Here is a 6115-nt window from a genome sequence, read left to right as displayed (position 1 = left end):
CTGGTGGCAACAGGACCCCAATGCCCTTGGCCCTGCATAAGGAATAGTCGGCCTGATCTTGGGCATCCCGGTTAGGGTGACCAGATGTCTCGATTTTATAGGGACAGTCCTGATATTTGGGGCGTTGTCTTATATCGGTGCCTATTACCCCCCACCCCCTGTCCCAATTTTTCATGCTTGCTGCCTTGTAACCATAATCCCAGTGTCATGCTGGCCAATGCCCCCACCTCTTAGGCTGCCTCCTTCCCTACCACACCCCCTGTGGGGCCCTGTGACACAGGCAGACACTGACCGGATCTCAGGCATGGAGCTGGGATCTGAGTGAAAATAGGTGAAGTAGCGGAAAACCTCCAGCTTGATCCCCTTAGCCTCGGCGATGACCTTGGAGACTTCGTACACTCTATCCCAGAGCCCTGCAGGGGTAGCGATGGGCCATGAGCAGTGGGGAAAGGGACTGAATGGTGGTGATAAAAGGGCCCATACGTGTGGGGAGCCCAGCCTGGCACACGGGTCGGAAGGGGCAGGAGTCTGAGTTTCCAAACCCCCAGCCCCAGCCCCAGCCCTCAGGGAAGAGGGTGTGGTCAGGTGAGCTGACCCCAGCCCAGCACTGGCAAGGGGCTACCCCATATATTCTTGCCCTGCATAGGGCTCATGGGAGCAGTCTTGCAGCCTGAGGGGAGCAGAGAGTTTTGGGGCTGGCATTGTAGGGCGGGATCCTGGGATTTGGCCCAGACAGGACATATATGTTCAGTTGCTGTGGGGCTCTCCCAGATGCTTTGGGGCAAATGTTACCAAGGATGCGGAAGGTCTGTCCCCAGTTGACAGCACCCACACTGGCCAGCAGGGCCCGGTAGGCACCTAGGTCCCGGTAATACACCGTATATGTGTTGGTCTAGAAATCAGAGTCATCCGATGCCACCTGTAGAGGGCATCAGATACAGCCAAGACAGGAGAATTCCCAATGGAATGACTGATCTGCCTGCCCCCTCTCCCCCGAGCCAGCCTGGTCCCTGCCCTGGGCCCCCCTAGAAGGGAAGGGCTGTGTGTCCCATTCCCAGCCCCCAAGCCAGCTTGGCTCCACCCTGTGGTCCCCTGAAGAGGAAGGGCCCCGAATCCCAGTCCCTGTCTCCTCCCTGGGCCAATCTGGCCCCCGTCCTGGGGTCCCCTAGAGAGGAAAGGCCTCGGGTCCCATTCTACATCCTCCCGAGCCATCCAGTTCCCCAGGTGCAGCGCGGTGGCTGCGGGGCGTCACCTCTCTGTGCGGCCGGGTGAGGAAGACTTTGAATTCGGGCCATGAATCCACCAGAACCTCCTGCACAGCTGGGTTCCCCTGGTTTATGGTCTTCACAGTGCCATAGACCTGCCAGAGACATGGAGGTGGTGGGGGTCAGAGCTGGGGGAGGGCAGCAATTCCCACTCCCACAACTCTGTTTGGATCCACCCAGTATTTATTGGGGGGTTTCAGCATCTCGTGATCGTCTGCACATTAGGTGAGGTTTTTGCCCTTCTCCAACATGGCCTCACTCTCCCATCTCTGTCAATGGGGCTGACACCACAGGCTGCCCTTAGTCAAGTCAATGATTTCAGGGGGCTGAGGCCAGGGAAGATGACTGCCCCAGACTCTGGGTACCAGAGATGGGGGGTGGGGGAATGTGAGGAGCAGCAAGGAGAGGCGATTGGGGAGCGAGTGGGGGATGTGGGGGGTGCTAGGGGTTGGGGTGAGGGGCAAGGAGGGGGCAGGGATGTGGAGGGGAGAGATATGGGGAAGGGAGTATGAGGGACGAGGGCCTGGGCGGGGCCTGTCTCTAACCACCACCCCAGGTTTACTCTCCTGATTTGGGGTCTGACTCCTTATTTGTGGGTCCTGGCCTGGTATCTCAGGGGAGACCCTGAGCACGGAGGAGGGGGGACAAAGGGGCTGGTGACCCCCACACACACTTGAGCCATGTGATGGCATGGAATCATGGAAGGAGCCAGAGCTACCCAGGTCTTTGATTGGCTGGCACGGAGTCTGCCCATGCACTGACTGGCTGGCACAGAGCCTGCCTGTGCTGTAACTGTTTGATATGGAGCCAATTTGCCCTGTGACAGGCTGGGGAGGTCCCGCCAGCTACACTGGGTGAGCAGCAGGAATTTGCTGGGTTTGGAGTTTGGGAGACAGGAGATGTGAATGGGGAGGGGTGGCTGGGAGAGCAGCCAGCACCTGTGGGAGGGGCCTGCCCCCCCAGCTAGCCCTTGACCCAGGGGTTAGGGCTTGCGCTCAGCCAACCCAATCTCCACCCCATCACCCTGGGGAGAGAGAACTTTCTGCCCTGCTCCCAGGAAGTGGCACATGGGAAAAAAGATGTCTCCTTGTCACCATCAATGTATAGGGCAAGCGCCTCCATAGTGTCCCCTCCAGCAGCCGCAGCTTGGAGGAGCAGCTCAGGATCAGCATCTCTGGTGTGGATTGGCCTTCGGCAGATTCCAACAGGGATGGCACAGGGGATACCCTGTGGGCGAGAGACACATCAGTTCCTTGTGATCTTCCCCACTCACCCCACCTCCCTGATGACACGAGGGGTGTCTGCAACCTTCCAGTCCTGCCAAAATAACAAATGCTGTGGGTAGACCTACAATAACAAACCACTCTGGTTACAACACCTGTACCCACCAGAGACCCTACAATAACCACCCCGATGGTTATATTCTCAGTGCAGCATTTCCTGTGGATTTTCCTCTCCTCCTAAGTATCAGCACTTCCTTGCAGTTAATGTTTCAGCTTTTCAATCTAAAAATCACTTTTGATGAGAATTTGCACAAGTGGCACTTGGATGTTCCCAGAGCTCAAGGAGTGGCAGGTCAGTACCTCAGCTGAGTCCAATTTCTCTTGTAAGGGGCAACAAATCTTCACAACATTTTTCCCCACAATTTGCTAAGCTGTATTTGTGAAAGTCAAGACCCTACAATAACATACCAGTCTGGGTGCTTCCCCCTTCTTCACCATAGACCCTACAATAGAATCATAGAATATCAGGGTTGGAAGGGACCTCAGGAGGTCATCTTGTCCAACCCCCTTGCTCAAAGCAGGATCAACACCAACTAAATCATCCCAGCCAGGGCTTTGTCAAGCCTGACCTTAAAAACCTCTAAGGAAGGAGATTCCACCACCTCCCTAGGTAACCCATTCCCATGCTTCACCACCCTCCTAGTGAAAAAGTTTTTCCTAATATCCAACCTAAACCTCCCCCACTGTAACTTGAGACCATTACTCCTTGTTCTGTCATCTGCTACCACTGAGAACAGTCTAGATCCATCCACTTTGGAACTCCCCCTTCAGGTACTTGAGAGCAGCTATCAAATTCCCTCTCATTCTTCTCTTCTGCAGACTAAATAATCCCAGTTCCCTTAGCCTCTCCTCCTAAGTCATGTGCTCCAGCCCCCTAATCATTTTTGTTGCCCTCCGCTGGACTCTTTCCTATTTTTCCACATCCTTCTTGTAGGGTGGGGCCCAAAACTGGACACAGTACTCCAGATGAGGCCTCACCAATGCCGAATAGAGGGGAATGATCACGTCCCTCGATCTGCTGGCAACGCTCCTACTTATACAGCTCAAAATGCTGTTAGCCTTCTTGGCAACAAGGGCACACTGTTGACTCAAATCCAGCTTCTCATCCACTGTAACCTCTAGGTCCTTTTCTGCAGAAATGCCCCCTAGCCACTCGGTCCCTAATCTGCAGCAGTGCATGGGATTCTTTTGTCCTAAGTGCAGGACTCTGCCCTTGTCCTTGTTGAACCTCATCAGATTTCTTTTGGCCCAATCCTATAATTTGTCTAGGTCCCTCGGTATCCTATCCCTAGCCTCCAGCGTATCTACCACTCCTCCCAGTTTCTCCTGTCCATGTCTCTGTGGTCCTAGCCATGCCAGGGCTGGTCTGTGCAGGACTCAGGTGGCCCCAGTAGCTCCCACTTACCTGGACAGTCTCTCTGCCAGGGTAAGGGGCAGCCCCTGTGAAGATAGAGAGACAAGGTTTCCGTGAGGCAGTGATGTCCTTGCCTGGCAGCAGCTGGTCCTGTCCCCACTGGGTCTCGTTCTCCCTCTCCCTCAGGGGCTGCTCCAGCCTCTTATCCCTGAGTGAATGAACCATTAACAGAGCCTGTGCCTGGCCCGGAGCTGGGGGCAGCCGCATCCCTGCAGTCACAAGGCACTCCTTCCATGGGCAGGGAGAGATGAGATGATTTCCTGGGGCCAGCGGAGTAGAATTCTGAGGAAACATGAGCACAGCGAGGAGTGGGACATGGGCAAATCAGTTCTGCTGGTGCCTCTCTATCCTGAGTCCGACCCACTGCTCCTGCTGTCCCAGCCCTGGGCTCCCCCACTGCAGCTCCTTCCTAGCTTACGTTTCTGTCTGTTGCTTTGATTGAGAGTTGTGTTGGGAGCCCCCAGTCTGGGCCCCTCTTCTTGGCTTCATCTTTGCCTCGGCTTTGTGTCTCTCCTAGCCCTACGTCAGACCTGAAGGAGGCACCCCAAATTTCAAGACTATCCAAGGAAGCATGGGGATTTCAGAGCACTTAGAAAAATTGGTTTTAAACAGAAGCCTTCTCTATTTTAACCATAGCCGACCAGGCGCTCAGCTGTAAAATTGTATGAAATTAATCAGCAGTAGCTGCTTTGCTATCTCCAGATCCCCAGCATGGGACAATCCTGAAAGTACAGGGAGCTTTGAGCAGTGTGACGGGGCCCATGGATCTCGGTGTGATGGTATCCACTGAAGGAGAGCACTGTTACCAGAAGTGCCCATTACTTTGGGGTATGCTCATTTATTAGGGTTACTCCTGGGGGAGGGTGGTTCTGTAATTCTATTAATGTACTGCTTATGTCACTTGTGTGTTCATATGCAGCTCTGCTCTTTCCTTCTGCAAATCCCCTCCCAATGGAGCTATCCTGCAGGACCTAGGTTCCCCAGGACTGGGTTCCTCCAACCCTAGAACCAGATGAACACACACACACACACACGCACGCACGCACGCACGCACACACACACTAACAGAGCAAGTCTGAGCAGACTGGGTCAACCAGCACTCTCAAGCTGACCCCCTTATATGTCCCTGGACTCAATAGGCTGGATCAAGCAGCACTTTCAGCTGCCACCCTTATATGCCACAGGTTTAACACGTTCCTATGCCCACATTCACGTCACAATTGTTCTAGTAGTAATAGTAATAGTGATAACTACACAAGGAGAGCCTAAACCAAAATAACAGTTACATTATTTAAGGTTAATACCTGAGGTAGAAAAGAAAACAGAGAGAGAGAAGAGAGAGAGGGATCTCACCCACTTCATGGAGCTTGAACTGGTCAGGGTTCCCAGGTGATGGTGGTAGCTCAGGGTCCTGAGTGCTGGAGACAGGCAGAGCCCCCAGCATGATCAGTCAGGAGATAGAGTCTAAGTGGAACTGATGCAGAGATTGGGTCCATGCATCAGAACCCTTACTTGAACATAGGTAGGGGTTTTTGTAGAGAAACAACAATGGTTCAAGGGAGAACACTAGATTTGTTTCTGAGTAAACTGATGACTCAAGGGTTTTCTTTAGGCTAGACAATAGGAGCTGATCACTCTTGGCTATGGGTAGTGTTTTCTTCCAGGGAGCTCACAATGCAACTAGGCTGCTTCAGTATTTTGGATATCAATCAAGGATTCATTACTAGAATTGGTCTGATAACTGCTGAGCTGGGTGTGTACTGGTGTAGGTTCATTAACCTCTGGAGCAGAGATCCCCCATGATGCAGTGCTTCCCTGCTTTTCTGGTCCCAGAGTTCAGTGCGGTTCTCTATTCTCCATTCTGTGTGCAAATGAGATGAATCCCTGTCCCATCTTTCATGCAGATGAGGCTAGGGGAGTTGTCTCTGTTTTCCATTCTGTATGCTAATGGAGATATCTTAATCTTGTCACCCTTGTCAGGAGGGGTCTAGGTGTGTCTCCCAACGCCCTTCACTGCTCTCTGCAAGGCTTTTCTGTGATTGGTTTTGGTTCAAGCAGAGACTGGTCAGGGGGGAACGGTGTCTTTCATGAGTCAGACAGGCTAGATAAAAAGCAACAGAGGGTCCTGTGGCACCTTTAAGACTAACAGAAGT

At 53.1% G+C, this 6115-nt stretch overlaps 1 pseudogene; it reads right to left on the bottom strand.

Annotated features, from left to right (window-relative positions):
• Positions 1 to 292: 292 nt before the first annotated feature.
• LOC113405110 lies at positions 293 to 3983 on the bottom strand (annotated as a pseudogene).
• Positions 3984 to 6115: the final 2132 nt, after the last annotated feature.

The sequence above is a fragment of the Terrapene carolina genome, unplaced genomic scaffold (assembly GCF_002925995.2).
Source record: "Terrapene carolina triunguis isolate 2854851 unplaced genomic scaffold, T_m_triunguis-2.0 Scaffold20264, whole genome shotgun sequence".
Lineage (NCBI taxonomy): Eukaryota > Metazoa > Chordata > Testudines > Emydidae > Terrapene > Terrapene triunguis.
The sequence above is the reverse complement of the archived record's forward strand: the minus strand, read 5'-3'. Positions and strand labels throughout refer to the sequence as shown.